The sequence below is a fragment of the Thunnus albacares genome, chromosome 8, assembly GCF_914725855.1.
Source record: "Thunnus albacares chromosome 8, fThuAlb1.1, whole genome shotgun sequence".
Classification (NCBI taxonomy): domain Eukaryota; kingdom Metazoa; phylum Chordata; class Actinopteri; order Scombriformes; family Scombridae; genus Thunnus; species Thunnus albacares.
In genome coordinates, this window is record NC_058113.1 from 2,184,118 (window position 1) to 2,209,999 (window position 25,882).

Here is a 25,882-nt window from a genome sequence, read left to right on the forward strand (position 1 = left end):
GTACTTGACAAATGATCTTCTTTGCTTTGTGCTTACATAGTAGTCCAAACAAATTACAGTGCTAGTTTACAAGATGGGGGGAATACAAAAAACCCTCCAGGAGCATGAAGGCAATAAAGCAAGAATTACAGTAACTCTTTAACTGTATACAGTGTAGGAGCCCTTTTCAGTTGAATGTATACGTTTGTGTTATTTATGTTTACACCTCTGACCACCAGGCGGTGCTTCCTTGTTTTGGGTAAATTGAGAGTCATACTTACGGAAGGCAAGGTCGATCAGTTTCAGGTGTTGCTAATTTGTGAGAGCTATACAGTTTTTGACCGTGTTTCGCCATGCCTCAGTCTTTATTTTGTCAGATTATTCTGTGTTTATACTTTACAGACTATCCTGAACGACACTGGTGAGCATTGGTAACCAACTGTATAATAAATCTGAACTTTGACCATCTACAAATCTGGACATTTATTGGAAGCACGTGTCACAACAGATCTCACAACTGCAGACCCCTCAGTGGCTGTTGAAAGGTAGCAGATAGTCACTGAATACAGTATGCAGATCTTTTGACAAAATTCACAGACACTAAAGCAGCACACGATGCATATGTTGAGTTTCAAAACAGAAAGAACTGGAAGCAAATTCTGGTAGTCTTAACATATTGCTGAGAACCTTTAGGTTACAGTATAGTGTATTTGTTCTCACATCAAAGTGATGGTGTTTATACCAAAAAAGTGAAGATTCTGGATGTTTGAGTAAATTTCCCATTTTGAGTTTTGTTCCACAACATAAATGATTCCTTTTAACTGTGTGCTTTCTGTTCATATTCCAGTTTGATTGTGGATTCCTCAACAAAAAAATGTTCATAAGATTTTATTATCAATTCTTTGTTTGTTGATTCCAAAAAAATGCCAAAATTAAATTTATAAATGTTTTATGGGAATCCTGGGTGGAGCTAATAATGATGTCATAACTGACATGCTTTTGGGATTTTCAGTCAGGATATCAGCTCCATGGAGAGCTCTTCATACTTTGCCTGTCCTGGGGAGTATTTGTTTCTATGTAAAAATGTTTGCCTCTGGTTGTCATCGCTCCTTTATTCAGGTGAGAAAGATGTCTGCAAAACAAATCTAACTTGGTCCCAGTTTATGAGAAGCCAGAGCAGCCTGATTCACTTTTTCCCCTTTCCAGCAAGGAACAAAAAGACTCTTACTGTTTCAATTAGAGACATGAAGAAACATCAAGCCTAATGAATTATCATAAAGATCATGAAACTGTTTGTTTCAAAAGTTTTCCTGACATTGGTGACTTAACTCTAACAACCCTTTCAAAGTATTGTATTTATGTGTAGTTTATCAGGAGTCCATGTTTTCATCTGCTCAGACTAAGTAAAGTTTGTTATGGAAACATTTTCTTTCATTGGTAGTGAGTGCTGTTTGATTTTAGCTTCATTTGACCCCCATCCTTGTTTCCTTGCGGAAGACCACAAGCTCATTTGTTTTACATTTATATACTGAATACAACTGAAGGAAGATATCAGGGAAAATGAATGTCCTAATGTGACTAATGTGTGTACACCTGATGCTGCTTTGTCAACGTCCAGACCATGAGCTGTGTACCGCTTACATCCTACAGTGAGTGTGTTTTAATTGTGTGGTAAAAAATGACAAGTATACTTGCCAACAAACAGAGTTAAAGCACTCAGTTTTGTAGTGTGGTGTTGATGGACACCACTGACTGCTGGGTGGTAAACGTGGTAAAAAACCTCAGCCACAGCTCAGAAAACAAACTATAAAGTAATGCATCCTTGAAAATACACATCTCACTCACTACATTCTGTGTACAGTATCTGTGGATGTTCTGTGTGTGATTGTGTAACACAGAGTCATAATAGATGTTGTGGTAATCTATAATGCTGCATAACCCAATTATGATGCAGCCAAACTGGAAATAAATCAGCCAGATCAAACACTTTAACATGAGAGCATGTGTGCAGAATTTAGAAAACAAAAAACATTACAACGTGAGAAAGCACATCCAAATACAGAAACTCGAAAAAAAAAAAAAAAAAAAGAAGTGATGGACACACATGGATATAAAACAAATGAGCTCTGTTGATCTGTGGCTCATTTGGGTTCCTGTGTTCTGTGCGTCTTGCTGTGTATTTCTGTATCTGGTTGTGTCAAAAATGCTAATACTGTGCATGTGTCAAACTAGTGGTCTTAATTTGCTTTTATTTTGTCTATTTGCATGTGTTTCTCTAATCTGTAGTGTTTTGAGCAGTAATTCTTATTCTATTCAGTGCCTGACTTGCAGCTTCTGTGTTTCTTTCTTTTTCTATAATCTTTATAGACAAATTCTTCTGCTGTCTAATATCTGTATTGACTTTGACTGTGTAGTTATTGTTAGTGATTGTAACATCCAAGTTGACAACCCCCAGGACAGAGGGACTAAAGAACTGTGTTGTGTTCTTGATAACTGTGGACTGACTCAGCATGTGACAGCCCACATGCAACAAGAGGCACACTCTGGATTAAAACATCTCCAAAGATCTGAACATTTCCAAGATTGTGGTGACTGATTTTGCTCTCTCTGGTCATTCCTGTGTTTTCTTTGAGACTGCTATCTCTGTACATGCAAATGTTCAAACATAGGCAATCACAAAACAGTATATCACTGAAAACACCAGTGAAATATTCTCTTCCACACCCGCCCTCTCTTAGGTCACAGTCAATGAGCTTGTAGATAATTTCAATTCTAAAATTACAAATGTTATTGATGCCATTGCACCCACCAAGGTGAAGTTTGTCTCTGGAAAGAAAAGATCTCCATGGAGAAATGCCATGCTGGTCAGAATAGAAAAAAGAGAGTGTCAAAAAGCTGAATGCAGGTGGTGAAAAACAAATCTCCAGGTTCATTATGTCATCTATAAAGAGAGACTTTGCATTTATAATTTGAAAGTGAGAAATACAGTCCTTCTTCTCTGACATCATCGCCAAAAACAATAATAATGCTTGTGCCTTGTTTGCAAGTGTTGACAGGCTAACAAACCCTCTTGTGTCAGAAGCCTCGGAACTTCTATCTACCAGGGCCTGAAATGAATTTGCCTCCTTCTTCACTAACAAAATTCAGAAAATTAGACAAGCATGCTAGTAACCCCTCTACATCATCGAGCCACCATTTCAGGTCCACCCAAAAAAAACCTGAACACAGAGATGGTGAAAAACAGTTTAACGCTCCAACTTCACAATTCAGCACATAGTTCACAGTCTTTTCACATGTTTTCAGCAATTATTTTTTGACATATATAATGTGTTTGAAAAGAAACCTCTCATTTTCCTCAACATTGAATTTAAACACTGACAGTGGCAGAATTTCATTCTTATTATTACAGGATCTGCGTTTGACAAAGTCAATCACAACATATTACTAGACAGACTGGAAAACTGGGTGGGACTTTCTGGCACAGTACTGATCTGGTTTGAATCCTACTTAAAGGACAGGGACTACTTTGTGTCTACAGGTAATTACACATCTGAGCGGACAAAAATGACGTGGAGTTCCCCAAGGCTCTGTTCTGGGGCCTCTTCTGTTCTACATCTACATGCTCACACTAGCTCAGATTATGGGAAACAACAAAATATGTTACCATTATTATGCAAGTGACACACAAATTTACATAACTATATCACCAGGGGACTGTGGTCCAATACAAGTGCTGAGTAAGTGCATTGAACAAATCAATGATGTAACAGAATTTTCTTCAATTAAACAAAGACAAAACTGAAGTAATTGTTTTTGGAGCCAAGGAAGAATGATTAAAAGTCAGCTCTCAGCTTCAATCAATAATGTTAAAAACCACAAACCAAGCCAGAAATCTCGGTGTAGTCATGGACTGGATCGAATAAAAAAGCAACAGAACAGAGAATCTCACCCGCATATGCATATCTCCTTTCTTCCTTCTTCCTTTCTTCTTCTTCGACTGACTCTCAGACTTGGCAACTGGTGCCACACACACAAACGCAGCAGAGAAAATGGCAGAGAGAAGCAAGACAGATGCCACCAATCTCAATCCCCCCCAAAAGAAGTTGAAATCAGTAGCGTGGGAATATTTTGGATATTGCAGAAACGAACATCAGGTCGTCCTCAGGAACGGATATCCAATTTGTAAAAAACGTGAGTGCAAAGAAGCTGCCAAAGGAGGGATCTGTGCAGATTAAAGTAAGTGCTCCATTTATAACCTTAATCCCTAACGACAAAACGAGAGTGTTTGAACGTAGATCATAAAATGCGCTATTGAAATAATCTGTGTTGTCTGTCCATTCAGTAACCTCTGAATTACAAACAGACACACACTGAACCCATAAAAAAACACACAAACTTTCCGGCTGGGGGGGCTGAAGTGAGAGTTAAAGGTACAGACAGGATCATCCTGGCTGTGCTGTCGTGCACCTACAGTAAATTGGCAACTATTTTGATAATCATTTCGAGCACTTGTGATAGCATTTCTCACTATTTTGAGAATTTTAACAAACCAAACAATCGATTAATGGAGAAAATAATGAGCAGATTAATCCATAATGAAAATTATCATTAGTTGCAGTTGGATACAAAATAGTTCAAAAGACCAACCTCAACCAACTACAACAGTAAAATCCTGCTTTTACATTAATGCATGAGTAATAATAATCTAATGATATTATATATATCAGTGTAACAGTCACAAGGGACATTTTTTCTGCATTGAGTACTTTTACTTTTAATACTTAAAGTACATTTCCGTGATAATATTTACATACTTTTACTTTTACAGTGGTATTATTACTTTTACTTAAGTAAAGGATGTGAATACTTCCTCCATCACTGGTGCTAACATGCGAACCAAGTTTCAACTATAATAATAAAGTGTTTGTTCATTTTCATTCCTTTAAGGGTCATTGTAACTGATAATAATAATAAATACCGTATACCGTGATATTTTCCGAGATGGTTATCATACTGTGAAAATCTCATACCGTTGCGACCCTAATTTCAACAACCACATTAAGACAGTTACAAAGTCAGCCCACTATCACCTTATCAATATATCAAGGACTAAAAAATATATGTTTCTGATCTGCTGCTATGTTATGAACCATCCAGACCTTTCAGGTCGTCTGGGACAGGTCTGCTTTGTGTTTCCAGAGTAAAAACTAACTGTGGAGAAGCAGCATTCAGTTTTTATGCTCCACATATCTGGAACAAACTCCCAGAAAACTGCAGGTTTGCTGCAACTCTCAGTTCTTTTAAATCAAGGCTGAAGACACTGCCTCTGCCTTTTATTAAAGCAAATGATTATTAATTTCTGACACGGCACTGTAACTTTTATTCTTGTATTCGTTTCTATTTTAGTTTGCTTTTGTTTTTTATTTTCTTACCTTTTTATTTATTTATTTTTTATGACTGTTTTTAATTGTATTTAAGTGTCCTTTTATTGTTTTGTTTTGGGTTTTTTTGCACTTCTGTCTCAATACTTTTAATGTTTTATGTAAAAAGCACCTTGAACCGCCTTTGTTGCTGAAAAACCAAATTCAGAGCATTGCGAACAAAACCTCCCGCCATAGTTACTGAAATCAACCAAAAAAGATCTGAAAGCTGTAAGCATATTGCTGAATCAATGTTTTTACGTCCACAGGCTTTTTTGTCATAGAACCAGATATTTCCAAACACAACTGTTAATCGTTTGTACTGATGATTCATCAAGGAGAGTTTCATGTCTATCCAAGGCTTGAAGAGCTCCAACTGACACTAACATTGTCTTTGCAGACAATGAATGTGTCTTTTGCTTTCGAAATAACTTCTCACACTTTGCAACTGTATTGGACATTGCTGTGAGTGAGTGGAGGGTGTTTGTTAATAGTATGGACCAGAAGAAGCTAAAACAGGCCAAGTAATCACTATTGAGTCACTGGTATTGATGTACAATCCAATGCAGCCCACACAAATCTATTGTGGTCATTTAACCAACTGTAAAACCCTGCCTTAATGTATCTCTAACCCCAAACCCAATCCCAAAGTGGTTCCTTGAAGAAGCAACCAGTACTATGTCCTCATTTAGAAATTCTAAAGCACAGGCCACACACGAATAGACTCACAGACATAACTCACACACACACACCATCCAATACAACCAATTAAATCACCTGGAGGTCTGTGCCACAGCAGCAGATGTTGCAGTCAGTGGGAGCAGCCAGCCATTACCTGTGGCGGTGAGGTGATGCTGTCATGTGTTGCTGTGCAGCTCCAGCATGTTGTCTGTGAACACAGGGTTTAGAAGGGGTTTACCCTCTGTCTATAGAGATGTTAGGGACATTATTGATTTGTCATTTGTTTCACCAGCATGTTGGCTCTTCAATGAGGGAGAATACCTCCCATGGGAAACCACTTCTCTTTGGCTTGTGTGTTGAGGGGAAGATGGAATACTTACACTGGCACGCGCATGATTATATACAGATGTACAGTGACTTAAATTTAGTCTCCTTCGTTTTGGTGTTTTTGTACTACACTCCTCATAAGTCAAATAGAATATTTGCGATCGATGGATACCAAATGGCCCATTTAACCTTAAATTTTCCAATACAGCCCTGACAGCATTAATGTGAAAGAGCTTGTTATTGTTGTTATTAATATCCAGTCATATCCAACACTGTCAGATCAGAAATATATTATAAAATATAAAAATAAGTATATAACAGAAATTAGTTAATCAAAGTGGCAGAATGTAACATCTGGTGAGGTGAAAAAAAATAGGGGCAGTGGTGGGCTAAAGTTTAGGAAGGGTTGCAGGTTCATTCCTGGATTGGCAGGATAAATCTGGATGGGCACAGTTCCCCTGAGCAAGGCCTTAAAGGATAAAGCTGCCTCACAAATATATACTTTAATTTAAAAAAAAAAAAAAGTCTCAGTAATTTCCTGAAACAGCTGGTCACTGAAGTTTTTATCAAACATTACTTAAACAGCAGGAAATAGTGCATTTGTTAGGGACTATTTTCAGCAGTGGATGAATCCACGTTTGGTGCTCAAGTGAGTATTTCTGGCAGCAGGAAGGTGTGTGTGGGATTGAGTCAAAATAAACTACAGTGTGTGTTCATGGTAATTAAGGAACTTGTCACCCAGTGCAACAGAGTGACTCACTGACATGTTTTTAATAGTATTTGGACAACAATGGAGCTCTATGGCACAGAGGAGGAATAAGATCAGGCTTTGATATACACACAATATGCCAAAAAGTGCGTTACCTTACTGTACTCCAAAAATGCAATTAGAGTGAAAATATTTTAGACGTGACCACGTATCAACTTAAAACAAATTTGGCTGCCAGGGCAGTAACATAAGCTGTGTTTCCATTAACCTATTTTTATGCGCATTTTGAAGTATCTTTTTAAAAAAGCTTAATGGAAACGCCAAAATTCGAAAAAAAAAAAAAAAACTTCCTCAGTATCGCAAAAAAGTTTTTACGCTGTCTTGAGATGGATTTTTGAAATGTTGAAAGAGAGTTTATGCACAAAATGGGTAATGGAAACCCATTTGTCAAATAAATAATGTCGTAGCAAACATTTAACTCACATGACTGATCAGCTGTTTCCGCTCTCAGTGTCTTCTGGCCTCTCCAGATAGAATGAAGCACTGCCAATACTAGCTAACATGAAAGAACAATGACTACTTGCCCAATTTAAACAAATTCCTGAAGACCTCTCTCCATTTTTCTCTCGTCAAGGCAATATAACTATTCGTTTTGTTTCTGGTTAGCATTCTCTACTTCGTCTACTCTGTGTACTGGCTCATTATTTAAGCCTATACCACCATCTACTGATGAAACTATGCATTGCATAGCTTAGTTTATTCAAACCAGTTGATGGATGCATTTTTCTTTTTGCGACATTTCAAAAGTTCGCTTAAAGTTATCTTGCGAATCTAATGGAAACACAGCTATAGACTCACAGTATTTCGGACACTTACTGCACTACATTTGCCTTGATGCCTTAATACCTGCACACACAAACAAAGATGATTACTTGCCTCGTCTCTGGGAGAAGTTCTTACGATTCAAAACGAGGTGGATTGACGCCTGTTGGACCAATCATTTGAGAGAAATCATGAAAAAATTACCAAGAGACACAGTGTCGAGAGCACTGTGAGCACTCACAGTAATCCTACCATGTGCTGTTGTCAACTCACAGTATCTCGGACAGGTAAGACAGAGACATTGTTAATGCTCTAAAAGCATTTCCTTTTTTAAATCAAATGTCGTTGAATATGGTATAATTGTTATTTTGAAATACTTACATGTAGTTATTCTCCATAATTAGCTTACATTACGCAATACGGGCATCTGGTTCATTTAAATTAGTAGCTGTTACAGGCAAATAAGCATGTTTGACATTAATTAGCTAACTTAAGTGACATAAGTAAAACCAATAAGAATACAACACACAACATAACAACACATCACATAACACATAACTGATAGTTTAATATCTAAATCTTTAGGGTGAATGTAAACAAACTTAACTGGAATGATAGAAATATGAATTAAAATATTAATTCACAAATCACAATTGTAATTAATTAATCAACATTAATTATAATACATAAATACAAATATTATTTGCGTTCCTCCACAGCTTATTATTCATTATTGTGTAATACAATAATGAATAATAAGTCATTAAATTAACAACAGAAGATGGAACAAGAAACATCAGATACAGGTAAAACAAAAATGAAGTGTCTCAGTTTTCATGTGTGTGTGAAAATTAAATATTTAACAAAACTATTTTGATAATCTATATACAGTTTCTTCCTTTTTCAGACAGTGTCTCGTCTCCCTCACACAGTCAGGCCATACTTGTGGCACAAACACAAGTATGCTCCCCATCTGGAGCATCACTGAGGTCGACACAGACGAGCTGAAACCACAGCTCACACAATTCACACTGTACCCAGTCATCCACCTCTGCCTCAGACCCTGGTGGTGTAATGTTCCTGCACACTGCACAGTGGTCGCTCACTGTTTTCAGCAAGAGAATTTCTCTCTCTTTCTCTTCTTTTTTCTCTATCTTGGCCCTTTTTTCTTCTCTCTTTATTTCTTGCTCTTCTTTCCTCTTTTTATTCATCTCTTGTTTTTTCTTCTCTGCAGCATTCAATTTTTGCAGGATGGCATTATATTTGTCACTGGTGACATCCCTTGTTGCAGGGGCACCCGTCGTCCGCCCCTTCCTGTGGTGTCAAAGGTGGGTGTGACGAGGATCGTGGCAAGGGAAGGAGGGATGAGACCACTGTCAACTAGATCATTTCCGTTGTCCCTTTTACATGTAGGGCAAGTTTTTGGTGTCACAGGAGAAGTTGATGAGGTTTCTGGGGATGGAGCTGCAGTGGAGGAGGTGGGCACTGCAGCAAATGTGGATGCGTTGTCCTGGGGAGTGGAGGGAGGAGGCACAGCAAGTGGAGGCGCTGGAGCATGTGCACTTGGCACTAGTTTCACAATCTGTGTACAAAAAAAAAACGTTATCGCAATCCAAATATTGAATATGGTTTACAGAATACATCATAATGATAATGATAAATAAAATCTTACCTGTGTCATGTCAACAGCCTTTCTGGAGAGCAGGTAAATTCCTGCTTCCCTGAGGCCAAAAATGACATTGTCTGCAGTGTTTCAGGACAGAGAACTGTTTCTTACAGACCACCGCGTCTCCTCTCACCAGTCCCATGCGAGTGGCCAACTGGGTAAACATGCTTTAAGTGGGTTAACAATGCTAATGTCCAGGGGTTGGAGGATGTGGGTTGTGTGTGGAGAAAGCAGCAAAAATTCAGTTTTGTTGGTTCTGCAGACATCAATGACCTGGCAGTGACAGTGGGTTTCATGCTGGTCCATGATTAACAAGAGAGGTCTGTCTTTAGGGACATATTTCACAAAATGGTCCAGCCATTTTAGAAAGAGCTCTGTATTCATGTATCCCTTCTGTGAATAGCTATACAGGCTGTCTGTTGGACCATTCAGAGCAGACTGTGCACTGACACAGCAATGCACAGTTTTGTGCTCCCTGGTGGTCATCTGCTGCCTCTTTCCCCTCTAGCAAAGAACCATCTCCTTGGACTTTGGCTTATCACCAAACCCTGTTTCATCACATTTCCATACAAGGTGAGGCTTGTCATGGTGACTGTGCATATTAACAATATTTTCCAGGAGTTTGAAGAAGGGGGGGGGGGAATAAAGTGTGCAGAACTTCAGTGGCATCCTCTTTTGTTTCTTACTAGACACGTTGCAGTGGGACAGTATATCGTATATTTAACCACCTTTAAGAGATAGTGGTGTTCTCCTTAAGCCACCAAACAGACAGTGATCTGTCATGTATGACAGAGTAACTTCTAACAGTTAAACTTATAAAGTTTATAACTTTATAAGTTTATAAGTATATAAAAGGTGAGTCTTAAAATATTTAATGACAATTTAAGAAAGCTTTATTTGTATTTAATGTGCCTTCTTGTGATTAAAATCACCCGAAATGAGTATTTTGCCAACACAGGCCACTCCCCACCCCTGAGTGTCCTTTCACAAAATCCTCCCCACACGCCATGTTCATGTAGCCGCAGGCACACATAGGAAACTCACTCTGATTTCTCTCAAATGAATGGAGTAGATGCTTCTTGGATTGTCAGAAGATAAAAAGGAGGGGAAAATGATGACACAGACATATATTTGATCAGTGACCTGGAAGTATTTACTGTATTTGAATAATTTATGTCAAAAGATCAAGTGTCAGCAACATCATGATGTCCGAAATACTGTGAGTCTAAGTGAATGATTTTCAGTTGATTAAATAAGTCAGGATTCCTAGCTGTTATTATGCCAACAGAAGTAAGTAAAATAAAAGAAATATAAGCTAATTTTAAAGAATTCTTGTTGGAGTAATGAAGTGAATTACAAGCCAATTAATACTCCAAACTAGAGAATTATGAGGGTTAAATTAAGATTATTTTTATTCAAACAAGTTCTCTAAATTAAAGGACAAAACAAGTTGTTTGTAATTTCCCTTTAGAAGTGGTTTCTGATCTGAAACCCCTATCAGCAGAACAAAAACCAAAATCACTGCTGAACAATACATCAGTTTTATGATATGCTGATAGACAAGATAAATAGATAGAGTACTTTATTAATTCCAAAGGAAATTTAAGAGTCATAATTATTAGGTCTGCAAGAAGGCTTTTTCACTTAAACATAAACATATTATAAACAGTGGCCACAGTGAAAATATAGTTCCGGTAAAGTTGGTAATTTGTTGCTACTGGACTCTGATCAGTTAGGTTTTAACTCATAAAAACACATTATTATGATAATAATATATAATATAATAATAATAATGATACATGTTCTCTTTTAGCCCAAAAAATGTTCTCTGGGCATCTGTATGAAGAATCTCTACTGATTTTAACTCCCACCATTTGTCCTACTTTCAGGTCTGGACTAGAACTTTTTTCATGGTTCAAGTGGTCATATTTCAGGCAGACTGAAGCATCCATCTCCTCTGCTGCTATTGGAGGCTCATTTACATGAAATACAGTGATCACATGGAGCATGACATCCTTTCATCTTTTCTCACCCTGTGTTATATTCTTGTTCCTGTCTTCTTGTTCAACATTCAGACGAGCTGTAGACAACAGTAATGGATGAAAACTTTGTCCTCTCAGTTTCACTGAGCCTCCTTATTGAAGTTTGTGCCTAATCATGAGGAACAGAGGAAAGCAGAAAAACAACTCAGTGTCATAGAGCTTTCTTAGACCAGCGAGATTAGAGTGTAAAACTAATGTGATGGGTTATTTTTCTGCCTGATATGATGTCTGCCTCTCTCTCAGGGAGCCTCTCACCAGACAAATGGTTCCTTTGCATAAAACGTAGCCTTCTGCAACTTTATGTTACATTAGAAAGCGAGTATGCATGGCCAAATGCCAAGCACTGCATATATTAGCATTCAGTAAAATCTGCCCTGGCTGCCGCATACATGGAACATTAGTCTATTCTTTATCCAACATCATCTTAAACACCATTTATCACAGTGGAAGAATAATAGACTTATGTTAGTTTCTCAAATGCCCTTCTGGGTCCAGACCTGTGTGCCGAGCCCCGGAGAGAGGATAGAGGAAGTCTATTTGCTCTAATTAAACTGATTACAATGTGCTCACTCTATGGGGGCTGAAATAAATAAATAATTGCAGCCTTGTAGGCACAGGTCAGTAGATAATGGATAGGTTTTGCTGATAATTAGCTCTAAATGGTTTAAGTACAGTACCTTTCACTGAGAGTCAAGCCAGGCATGATGCCTTGTTTTACTGCAGGATTTAGAACTGTGTGATGTTCAACACCTGATATGACTGTTATCAGCCTATTGAATAGGTGTTATCGTCACACATCTGTCCCAAATATATGGGCTAGTAGGGGCCTACTAAACCTACTGGTAGGTTCAGGAGGCTGTTATCACTCATTTATTTCAGTGAGCCAATGCTGGTGGAGCCCAGTAGGTGCAGAAGGCCTGATATCAGACATACAGTATGCTGTCACATGACTGTCAAGTTTTTTTCTGTGAAAACAAAACAAAAAAAATGGCTGCCATTCCTTTTATTCTCAGTGGAAAATACAGTATTTTAAGATATAAACATTAAAATGTGTTTTGATAACATTTCTAACGAGACATGTGCATTTTATTTTTGTAATCTTTGTTCAGTGAATGTATATGATGTTTAGTCCGTTATTAGGTTGATTTTTGCAGGCTTTCTATTGTTGCTATGGTGGTTGCTATGGATGCTGCTATTGCTGAAACCACATAGTTGTATGTTGTTTGAATCATTGTATTTGTGTTGTGTAGTTATCTGAGCTCTTGTGTTGTTTGTGTTATCTTATGTAACTTTTTGATGATGTTCTTTTAATAAAAACATAGATTTTAGAGCAACCCAGGAATGAAGCTTTGCGATTGGTTGACCAGAGGACTTTATATTTCCAAGAATATGTGGCTGAGAATATTAAATATGAAATCATCTCAATCTTAATTAATATTGAGCCAGGTCATCCAGTAAAGCACTTAAACTTTGTGTGTGCATGTGTATATATATACACACACACAGACAAACTTATATATACACATATACATATGTGTGTGTGTGTGTGTGTGTGTGTGTGTGTGTGTGTGTGTGTATATATATATATACACACACATATATACATATACACACAAACACACACACACACACACACATACATATATATATATATATATATATAAATATATATATATATATATATATATATATATATATATATATATATATATATACATATATATGCACATTTATATGTAATACATTAATGAATAATAATTCATTAAAATTAATTAGCAACACTTTATTACAGGTACAATGTACAAAACCCAGACAGAGGATTTATATCAAAGCAAACATATGGCTGCCAGGATATTAATATTGTAATAACACTGTAGTTGCTGTGTAAGTTCTTCCAGCCAGCACAATGCTGTAATTTATCATTAATGTCACTATAAAACATCATGAAAGAATCAAGAGATTTTAACAGCACAGCATTTAAAGCTGCATTACTGGAGAACATCTCAAACTGGCTGAATATACAGCTGCCTCTGTGTATTTGCTTTTAATTGTTCCATCCACATTTCACACAAAAGAATCCAGCAGATGCACCTGTTACAAAGTCCAAAAAAAGACAAAATGTTTGTATTTCATAAGAGTTTCACCATTAGTTATGGAGAGATGGGTATAAGTAACTATAACAGAAGGAATGTATGTATGTCTTTATGTGTATCCTTCATGTATTTCAACAACTATTCATCAGATCAACTTTCTGAGGACCCAAGGAAGTGCAGTGTTGATTGCGAACATGTTTAGATGAGTGGTTCTGGAGAAATATATAAAAATATCTCATAAACAACGTTGCTTTGCTTCTTCTTCTGCCCGTGAGTGGAAATACAGACAGCGCCAACCCCCATTGTGGTTGGAGGTGGGATTACATCCGATAATGGCATGAAAAAGTTTAAGAGACTTAAGCTCTGCTATTGAACTATGTACCGTGAATGAAATTTGACATGTACATTCAAGACTTACTGTAGGATGTCTCAGACATGTTTTGAACGCGCACAGCAGTTCATCTAACTAAAAAGCAAGGAATCTCTCCCTGTCTGTATGTATGTGTGCCCTCTGCATATCTCAACAACCGTTCATCTGATCAACTCACTTGGCAGGTGTGTTGCTGGGGAACCAAGGATGTCCTGTGTTGTAATTTGGTGCAATTTGGACGTTAAATATTAATAAACTTTGAATAAACAAGCCAACAGTGAGCTGCTCCTCTCTATGTCTGAGTGCAGCAGAGACAAAGGCACATGCCCCACTCAGTTAAACTGCCCGAGAGAGAAGAACCAGCGCACACACTGCACTAGTTTAATTTAATAGAATAAGCAAGTTAATAATTGTGACACCAAATCACACAATATGTTATAGCATTTGAAGTTCTCATACTAATTAAACTAAGGGAAACTGGTTTCCCGTATTGTGCACTTTAATATGGGAATGGATTGTAACTTAAGTTACAGGTCCTCATTCCTCTGAGGAACAACTTTTACTTGCTGCTATTTCAACTAATATTTTTGATTGCTATCTTTAATTTCTATGATTACATTTAGAGAGCTACTCTTCTAACAACTTTAACACCTGTAGGGAAAACGTGACTATTCACAGCAACTTTTATGGAAATCTTGCCTTTAGTATTTGACTTTGTCACAGACCATAGTGTTGATTAAAGGTACATTTTGACTGGGCAGTTACACCAGAGGAAGGATCATGAGGGCTCTCTAAAACATGAGGAATTCTCCACTGGTGACCATGAATATTTACATGAATTTACAAGACAATCTGGTTAGTATGGAGATCTCTTGCTCTGAACCAATTTGTTTGATTGTTTTTTTAACTGTAGATGTCTTATCCAAAGGTTTACACCTTCCCATGTGAGCTTTCTTATTTCTTTATGTGCAGCAACTTTGCAAAAGAACCACCCTTTTCCTGTCTTCTCAAACTCATCTTTGTGAACGTACCTTTTGTAATGTTGTATCAGTTTATCTGGTTGCATTACCATCTTATGTTCTTACTGATGCTCTTAATTTGTATACTGCTCTTATTTGTCCCCTTGTGGTTTATTCTGGGGTTTATTTTTCTATAGTATGTTTTACTCTTGAATGACATTTTTCTCTTTAATTGTAGCTCCAGCTTGGATTAAAAAGGCATTACTGTGATCCTCCAGAGGAAGAGGGCACAACATGATAATACATACTGTTCCATCCCCAGTCTCATAATCAGGCCTAACCAGTCTTGTGTGAACTGTATGTGAATGTTTTATTATGAATGACATCTCAAATGAAGCATTATTGTCAGAATGACTTTCAGCCAAAATGGTAAACAAAGGCCTAATGTCTAAGTGGGAAACTAGTCAGTAACATCATTATCACAGTGTTCCAACACCAACATGGTATTTGAAAACTATATTTAACACATAATTATATACAACCATGATTTCATAAATGAGTAATCCACAGATATGGCATTGCACTCCAATAACATTATCAGACTCACAATGAACAGTTTTTCTTTTGTTTGTTTGTTTTTTAAAATATCAAAATCAATGCAGCATAACTAGAGATATCGTCTTTTTTGTTCCACTCATTCTTCTTCCTTCTTGAAACCTGGCGCCTACATTACCCATAGTGCAGCTCATGTAGCCTGGAGCAGCTAGCCTCAAGCAGAGATGAGCAGCAGGCTACAGAGGTCTGGTAAGTTCACTTCTTTCTAACTCCACACCCCCAGATTTCTTTCATTTTCAAACTTGTTGTCTTTACCTTCAGCTGAGAATGACTCAGGTGACATCACTTGAGGCAATATGTCAGATTTCACACAGCTCCCACTGGAGACACAAAGGGCTTTATACTACTTTTTCCAAATATTCAGTACTGTGCAAAAGTTTTAGTCACTTTAGATATTTAGATCCTTATCCATTATGCAACACCATCAGGGAGGTGTCTGATCGGTCCCAAATGTCTTTAGCAGCATGACATCAATGACCCCAAAAATACAGTCAGAGTCATAAAGAACTATCTTCAGCAACAAGAAGAACAGCAATTCCTGTAACAGATGGTTTTACCCCCACAGAGCCCTGATCTCAACATCATGGAGTCAGTCTGGGATTACATGAAGAGACAGAAGCAGCTGAGACGCCGAAATCCACAGAAGAACTGTGCCATCTTCTCCAAGATGCAGGAACAACAGACCTGCCAAATACCTGAAAAACTGCGTGCAGGTGAACCGAGGAGAACTGCTGCTGTTTTAAAGGCAAAGCTGCTCACAACATATATTGATCTCATATAAGTTTCTTACGTTTACTTTGTATTAAGTTAACTGATAAATAAAAACTATTCATGGTGTTATTTTTGAAAGCATCCTCGTAGTGCCTAACACTTTTGCATAGTAGTGTATGCAGTAATACTCCCCACCACCTGGAAACAGACTGATGTGTAAAATTAGTGGAATTCCCCTTTCATGAATAAAAACGGTCTTCCTGAGTTCAACAGTATAATTTGGCTAAATTAGTGATCAGTAACTGATGAGAAGATGTTACATCATCAACTTCTTAAATCCATCTGATCACCATGTGGAGACAGTCAGACTTCTCTTGCTTGTGATTGTTGTCAGTGTCAGTGCTACTGGACATCTTTTTGATTGATTGATTTTGTTCCTTGAATCCAGGACATCATTTGATCTCTGCAAGCTTGGTGCTGTTACAGGGCTGTACACCTGCTGCCTCGGAGGAGGAATGGCCTTAGAGGCTGGAACAAAAGTCTTGTGTATCTGTACATTTGTCACATGGCATATACACACCACCACACCTTTAATAATAAAAAGAAAAAAACAACAGATGCCAAAGGCATTAAGGTCTTGAGGTTCATGACTAAAACTAAAGACTGAAATATGCATACAAATTCTCGCAGTCATATTTGTATATATACACACTACATATATTTCATATTATAAAGCTGTGGATATGCATGGTGCTGTTTTATAAATCTTTATTATAATAATGGTGCTTGACCCTGATTTCTACTCTCACAGTTAGCCATAAAAATATGTATTATTATATTAATTATACTTTCAGCATCTGATTGGCTGTGTGGGCTTTGTCATCTGTCCATATCCTTGAGAGGCTATGTAGACTGTACACACTGAAAAACACATGTGAATATATCCATATGTGTGACCATGTTCGTTTTGGACTATATTCAGCCCCGTAATCATGTTTTTGCGTATCAGTACTTCAGACCTGTAAATAGAGCGACTGAGAAATAATTGAGTCGCATTGTGAGGCTTTCCAATAGCACCAGAGGAGCTGTCATTACACACTCAATCATTATCATCAAACTTTAGAAAGGTATGGTATAATCAATCATTTAGTTTATAGCCACGGGACAAGATTATTGTTATTATTCTTATTAGTATTAGTAGTATTAGTAGTAGCACTTTTCTATTCTCTTCCACACATTCACGTTAGTGGACAGTGCAATCTCCATGTGCGTATACACAGCACACCAGCAAATTCAAAGCATAATCACTGTGAGTAGTGGATGGAAATTGGAGGGTCCCTCCCCAGTGCTTTATATCTGATAAGTGATGTGTTGACAGAGGCCTCCTCCTCCTCCTCCTCCTGCTGCTCTTCCACTGCCATTACAATCCTTCCACATCTGCGAGCAGTGAATGAAGACCAAGCCTCCAATCATTTCCTCTTTCTATAAAACCCCTTAATTAAATCACATTTAATATTTCATTCTTATGCTAATGAAGCAGATTGGAAAACTAATTCTTTTATGGTGTAATTGTCTATGGGTCTCTTCTGATTGACATGCCCCTAACTACTGGGTGATGGACAGTACACTGGTTCCCCGAGTGTTGGAATGGTCCTTTAAATAAGCTTGGCAACAAGTATTTTCACTGTAAAACCTCCATTTCTTATTATAATCTTATATTTAGATTTTACATTACATCTAGTGTTGTTTTCAGTATGGACTGGATGTTGTTCTGAGTCATCACCTTTATCCTATGATGAAATATTTCTATCCTGATGGGAGTGGTCTCTTCCAGGATGACAATGCCCCAATTCACAGGGCACGAGGGGTCACTGAATGATTTGATGAGTATGAAAATGATGTGAATCATATGCTGTGGCCTTCACAGTCACCAGATCTCTCTCTCTCTATGGGAGATTTTGGACCAACATGTTAGACAGCGCTCTCCACCACCATCATCACTAAATGAGGGAATATCTTTATGAAGAATGGTGTTCATCCCTCCAGTAGAGTTCAGAGACTTGCAGAATCAATATATATATGACAGTAAATTAATCTAATAAATCTATTCTAATAGTAAAACCTAATACATAGTACTTTTATATATACCTTGCAGAATTCAATTATATATGTGAAAGATTCCTTCGACTTCAAGGGGCAGTTAATGTAGCCTATGCGATAGATTTGTTACAAAGTCCTTGAACTTAGTTGATTTAAATGTGTAAGGCTGCATCCAGACTAAAATCAGCCCTGTGTTAAAACACTGCAAGGGGCTGTGTTGCTGGAAGCCTGTTGTTTAAGGTACCAGTGAGACAAAGAAATATGATCCAGTTGGAGCTACAGGTTAATGTGTTTAAAGGCTTATGAGATGCCAAAACATCGCACAGTGCTTTGTCACACTTACAGACAGGATTTTACAACTCTAGGAAGTTATCATGGCAGCAACTGTTTTATCTTTTGTCGCGACAGTCATGAGGTAAACAGTCGAATACTGCGTTCACGTTACAAAGTAAAAGCCAGGAATGTGATGCAGCAATAGTTGAGCCCGGTTCAACTCTTTTACTGGACCACCATTCAAAGGAGTGAGAGGGCAGCCTTTTTCACATGGAGCTGACGTCAATCTGAACGCCACCTCAAGGCTTTTATTTTGATCTTACTGTGAGGATAAAACTAACGGCCTTTAGATTCACACCGATCTGCCTCAAAAATACAATTAAGTACCGATTTTAATTGAAGTTACATTTATTTAGATTAATCATTATTTCTTTTACACACTTGGGGCATGAGTGAGGAACACAGATTTTCATTTTCCTTATTTTCCTTTTTCTGTATCTTCTTTATATCTTCCTTCCCCCCCTTTCTTCCTCCCCCTTATATCTTCCTCCTCCCCTTAAAAAGCAGTCATAACTTTGAAACCTGGCTTGCCCTGATGGTGTGTGTAGAGTTCAGCTACTGTATCTAGGAATAATAACACTAATTTAAATTTCAGATCATTTAATGCCCTAGTTTTGAGTAAATATTTGGCTTGTAATTGAATTAACTGCACCAATAAGAACGCATTGAAATGTTAGTTAGTTTAAAAATTCTTGTTGCATAATGACAGCTGGACATTTTGACTTTTTTTAAACTAATTTTTGTGAAAATCATTTACTGCGCTAGCAGCCAAATTTGCTAGTTTCTGCAGTATTATATTCTCCTTGAGGGGACTATGAATGCAGCTCATATTTATCATATTTTCCCAGTCAGCTGAGCACTCATGGCCAGCAGGAAATACAATGTGCGTTTCTGACAGTGTGACTGTGGGAGTGACTCAACACTGACTTTTCCGTACTCCTGTGCCTCTCTCTAATGTACCTGTCATGCTCTTGATATATGGCTGCATGTATATTTTAAGGTTCACCTGGCAAGCATGTCACCTGCAGTCTCTTTGTGGCATGATGATTGATCAGTGCTTCCTCCTGGGGTATTTTTCACCAGATGAGGCAGGGCACTGGTTGCATGGGGTAGTTTGAATTTAAATTGCTAGAATTGAAAATTGCACTGCATTCATTTTTTATCAGTTGAAGTGGCCAGTTCCTAAAGAACAAATATGCAAAAACAACCCTAAATAAATACAAACTTTGCATGCATGTATACTACAGATATACAAATCTTCTGTGCGTTCCTGCATACACAGCAATCAATGGTGACTTGATGTTGTGGGCAGATGACTGAGGCAGGATATGTATTTATATTGTTGCAAAATATTTTTTTCTGTCAAGCAATTCCTCACTTTGTCCTATCACCCACAAAGTCCACTTCAGGGTTATTTGTAAATTGTTTTTCGGTTCTTTTAAATTATTGCAAGTGGCACAAGTGTGGCTGTTTCAAGTTCATTGGCATCAAGATGAAATGTATGGTCTTTTTATAGACAACTAACTTTACAACTTCTTCAAAGGTTTGACCCCCTACTCGGGATGTGGAAAACATATATGCTCTGTATATTTTAATATACATAATGCTTGAACAAATACCTGCCCAAAAACATGATGGTATTGCAGCACACTGAATTTGATGCTCGTATCGGTCTGGTCAGTCATTGCTGAACTCCCACTCTGTGAAACTGTTGTATCTGAAGTAAATCACTGCAGTCATGGTTTTGTATTTTTGTATTGTGCTGCCTAATATCTCAACATTTTCTCTTAACAAAACATGTTCCCTACATGATATGAGTAGGGCTGGGTACAGATCAAAATGTGTCAGTAGCTCTCAGTATCAAACAATAAACAATAGATCCATTTTTTTGGTATTTTGTCTTTGTTGGACAGCTTACAGTGTGAATATAGAAAGGAAATATGGTGAGAGAGAGAGAGAGAGAGAGGTACAACAAGCAGCAAAAAAGGTCCAAAACTGGAATTGAACCATGGATGTTGCAAGAACAGGATACTACTGCAGCTCAGCAGGAACTGGGGACTGCTGCAGCTCAGCAGGAACAAGTGATTGCTGCAGATCAGCTGGAACAGGAAACAGCTGCAATCCGGCAGGAACAGGAGACTGCTGCAGCTCAGCAGGAACAGGGAACTACTGCAGCTCAGCAGGGACTGGGGGCTGCTGCAGGTCTGGAAAAGCAGACAGCTGCAGCTCAGGAACAGGCTGGGCGTTGGTAATGGTTCTGGGCAATGGATACTCTGTGGCACTGAGCAGCGGAGAGGCACTGGGCAGTGGAGAGATCCAGTGGCATTGGGGGCCATGGGGACCATGCCTCTTTTTGGAGACTCCACGGTACCCCATGAAAAAGGCAAGGTGAGTCCCTTCAAAGGGTAACCACTGGACGTTGGGATGGCTCCTCTGCTGATCCATATTAGGCTACTGAGGTTCAGGGAAGGCAGGATCAGGATGGGTGGATAGCGGGCTAACCGAATCAGGACAGACAGGAAGCGGACTAGCCAGCTCAGAACAGGAAGGCTGCAAGCTCACAAACCTAAGCCTAATCGATTGGAGTGCAGGCTGGTTGCGAGTAGTCTGTGGGGCATTCTGAAGGGTAGCAGGCGAAAGCGCAGGCCGAGATGCAGGATGGGATGTGGGATGAGGTGCAGGCCAAAGTGCACAGGAGGCTAGAGTGACAGGCTTGGGAGAAATAGAACTGCTTGGCTGCTGGGGTTGACAAGCTTGGAGACTGGATTGCTATTGCTTGGCTGTTCGAGGGAGGAGTTGGGAGAGTCCAGGCACAGGAGGCTGGAATGGTGGGCCTGGGAGGAACAGGGCCAAAAGTGACTTTCCACCTGGAGGTAGCCATCCCCAGGGCCATCTCAGGATCCCTCTTCCATATAGCAGTAAGGAGCCTAAAAAAATTCCCGCTCTTCAGCAAGGAGAATGTCTCTCAGCACACCAAAAGCTTCCCAGGTATTAAGCAGGCTGAGCAGCTGAATGTCTACTATGTTCATGTTTTTGGCCAATTCGTACTGTTACGTGTGGGATGGAGCAGGTGAACTAAAGTGCAGACTCTTGAGACGGGGAGGTGAAATGAGAAGGTCATTTCATGACAAAAATCAAAAACACAGGCTTACATGTAGCAACGGGAGGCCGTCCAAAACCGGTTAACCAGTTCAAAATGGCAAGGCAGGCAGGCAAGGTAAACAGGACAGCAGGTGCAGACAATTACTGAGTGGAAACAGGTGTGTAGATGGGGAAAGGAGGGAAAGTCCAAGGGCATCTGGTGGACAGCTTGAAAATGGCAGGTCTGGGGAGTTGGAAAAAAGAATATGGCCAGGGAAAAGTAGAGCTGGGGATGAGAGTGTGGCTGCAGAGAGGGACTGAGGAGCAGACTGTGACAGCCGAGTGAATATTCCCACATGGCATATGATTTTTAGTGATGTATTTTGGTTTGCTTGAATTCCTGTGTGAAAAGGAAATATAAATTCCAGAAGACACAATTGAGTATCAACTTTTTAAGTTTCCTTAAAATGAACTGTAATATATTGAGAAGCTTTAAGGCCAATTCATGGTTTCTGCGTTCAGCTGCAGACTTGCACGCAGTTCCATACATACTACAATCAAGGGTCTGTAGACACAGATGTGTTCCACATGTGCATACTAGTAAACAAGGTTGCAGCTGTGATAAGTTGTAAAAATGTAAAATCCAGTCTATGAATATTACAAACCGCTGTGTTTTTCCGATAAGCCTTTAAACGAAATAATCTGTCACTCCAACTGGACCTGCTGGATTGTGTTTCTTAGTTTCACCAGTGCTTTAAACAACGTGCCCACACCAACACAGCCCCTTTTATTGTTACACAGGGCTGAGCTCCTGTATGTTGCAGAACAACAGCAAAAAGTCAAAAAAATAAATAGTTGTAGCGTGTACAGTCGCAGACCTTGGTTACAGAACCTCACTGACATGGGCAGATGGTGAAATTTATGTCAGGTGGCAGCCATGGGGATGGGAGGACAGATTCTAAATGGCCTACACTATACAATACTTTATACTGTCCTGACATGAACTAATACAGCAGTGAGCAGTGATAGAGGTCCCTGATGACTTGCTGTTACTCAAAGAATGAACATGTAACAGGGCTATTCCCATATCGCTTGCTTTTACCTGCCTTTTACCTTCTTTTACCTGCCTAGCCACTTTTACCTACCTCACTCCCTCCCCTCTGCTTAGCTTCCACTCAAACACCGCAACATCACAGTATATTCAGTTGTCATATCCAGGGCACACTTTAAATACACCGTGGCACATACACAACTTGAGCTGTCCTACAGTAGTGTGTGTTGTTTGCTGAAACTGCTACAGAGTCTCCATAACGCCTTTCAACTGGCAGATAGGAAACTTGAATTCCTATTTGAGGTTTGTGCAGTGCACTATCCTATTTTGTTTTACCTTTACATTTACTACCTTTTTTTATCTTTGTATTAATATCGCCACTGGTGCCAGGTACAGATAACCCCAGCATTGAGCATTAGACATTATGGGAGACGGAGTAGATCCCACCTGCAGAGGTGTCCAGTGAGGTGGTGATATAGCTGCACCGTATTTGGCAGGTTTGCTACTGTTTTGCCTACAGTGTGTTTTTGACTTTTTTATGGTTTGCCTAGTTACATCTATTGCCTAAATTTGATCTTCCATGGTTTAGCATATATTTAACTTTTTTTGTGGTATTGTCCATTTGTTTTTTTGTTTGTTTGTTTTTTGTTTCTGTGTGTGTGTTTTATGAGACGAGCTTACTGTGTGTCAATTATAACAATAAAGTGGTCATCTCGTTTTTATTGTAGCATTCTTACCCTGTATAATTTTACCATTTTAATCAATTCTGTACAATTGCACTCGAAGCTATGTCCTATGTCTAATTTCCTTTACACTTATTTTTGTGCTGACCTGTACATAGCAGCTAGTCTTGGGTGGACCTGGGTTAAGGTGTGGCTTAGTACCCATAGTGCCTTATCCACCAGTCTGGCAGGTCACAAACACATTGGGACATTATGTATCAGACGCACACACAGGCTGTTGTGTCCTAAAGGATCATTACTTCACAGCAGTATCAGCCAGTCTCCTCCAGAATGGAGTCAGTGATGTGCTAATGCATGTTGTGCCACTTTGTCCCTAACTTTCAACTTTCATAATTGAACCACTCTTTAAAACACAGAGTTTAATTCAGAATTATCTTTGAGCCTGAAATGAGTAAAATGCTACATGTGTTTTTGTGTCTGGATGAGGGCAATGAAATGTGACAAATAATTACTATTTCATGGTTCAACTGGGGTGCAGAGCAGTGAAAGGGAGGGAGCAAGAGAGAGAGTTCAACTTAAATTTCAACACTCCCTTACCAAGGATCTGTTAGTGAGTTAGTGCCAGCCTCCTGCACAGGGGGGGCCTGGGTAATGATCACCCATGGCTATGTTAATTCACAGCAGATTGCAGCCATATTGGTGGAAGCATGGAGATCGGAGTTTAATTGTCCTTTGCATATTCACTTCCTTCACATTTACTTCCACTTTTCAGTTTGTCAGCTCAAACACTGTCTCATTTTTGGGTCAAAATGGTGTTTTAGATTTTTTTGCTGAAACAATAGTGCTGAATAACCATAAGAGGAAATGGAAAACATAACTGTTGGAAGCTCTATTCATCTCTGTTTTTACCAGTGCACTGGTATTCAGAGTATGCACTACTGTGCATTATAAACTCACCAGAAGCTGCTTCATTTTAGCTGCGAATCCCCTTAACTACTTATATTTTTACCAGCCGGCTACTCTGCATATTGAAGTAATTTAATTTTAAAATGCTGAATTGGCAGATTTTTGTAGATTATTTGTGGGGCATTTTACAGGAAGACAAGGAACGTTGAAGAAGAGATATCCAGCAATGGTCCAAACCCAAGCCCAGGCTTTTTAAGTAAAAAGGTGAGCACTGTAGAGGGCTTTACTACAAAATCCAAGGAAATAAGACGCATCACAAAATTCTATAATGCATGCCCCTCGATGACAAATATACTGAAGCCCCATCCCAGACAGGATTTTTTGTCTAGGGGATTTGAGGTGACTTTAACATTATCTGCCCTGGTCAGTGATTTTAATTCAGTCTGTAGTACGTAATTTTTCACTCCTTCCCCAGTAGTAAGAGTAGACAGATGTGATCTGCCGTTTTTCAGTGAACTTGCTGCTCCCCCTGAAATTTAAATCCTGTCTGGAGCGACGTCCTTGTAAAGTGAATCTCTCAGTTGCTTCTGTGTGAAGAGCTGCTTGTTCTTCTGCTACAAAAATGTTTTTGCTAATATCAACATAACAATAATAACTTAATAACAACAATATATAGGCTTTTGTCTGCATCTTTTTTGTAGAATTTCTAAGTGGATTTTTGAAAGTATATTGGCGATGGGTATCGGAAAAAATGATATCCTCTGAAGTTATAAATCACACTGAATGATCAATGTCTTTCATGTTTGTGTTTTAGGATTTTATTGAGGTATGACTCAGAGAAGGAGAACGATTTTTGACTAAAATTCACCTCATGCAGTATCTTTGCCTCAACTTCAACTCTGTGGCGCCCCCTGGTGGGATTTTTGTCTTTGTCTTTTGGCTAAATCCTGCTGAATGTCCATGTTCATTACCGAGGAGCACATGAAATATTTCATTCACCATGTTGGGACTGAGTCAGGACCACATTTGGTTATTAGCAATAATTAATTATATAGCAAAGATAATTGTTAATTATTAGAAATCAATACAAATTATTAATATGAATTAATGATAACAGGGCACCACCTGGAGGTCTTGGGTCAATAACCAAACAGTGAAAACAGTCTCAACAAGGGGTGTTCATCCAATCTGAGAGATATTAACATTACAGGATGAACAGTGAAGGTTTGAATTCGAGCACTGACCCCGTCACCAAACTGTTATCACTGTATGTATACAATCACAGGAAACTTCTCTTTAAATACACAACAGAGTTTATTGTCTTTAGCAATATC

General features: G+C 38.6%; 1 long non-coding RNA gene across 1 annotated transcript; it reads left to right on the forward strand.

Moving 5' to 3' along the window:
* Positions 1-8,781: 8,781 nt before the first annotated feature.
* On the forward strand, positions 8,782-12,633 carry LOC122987652. Its single transcript, XR_006404544.1, has 3 exons — positions 8,782-9,416; positions 10,113-10,177; positions 11,494-12,633. It is a non-coding gene; the product is annotated as an uncharacterized LOC122987652 (long non-coding RNA).
* Positions 12,634-25,882: the final 13,249 nt, after the last annotated feature.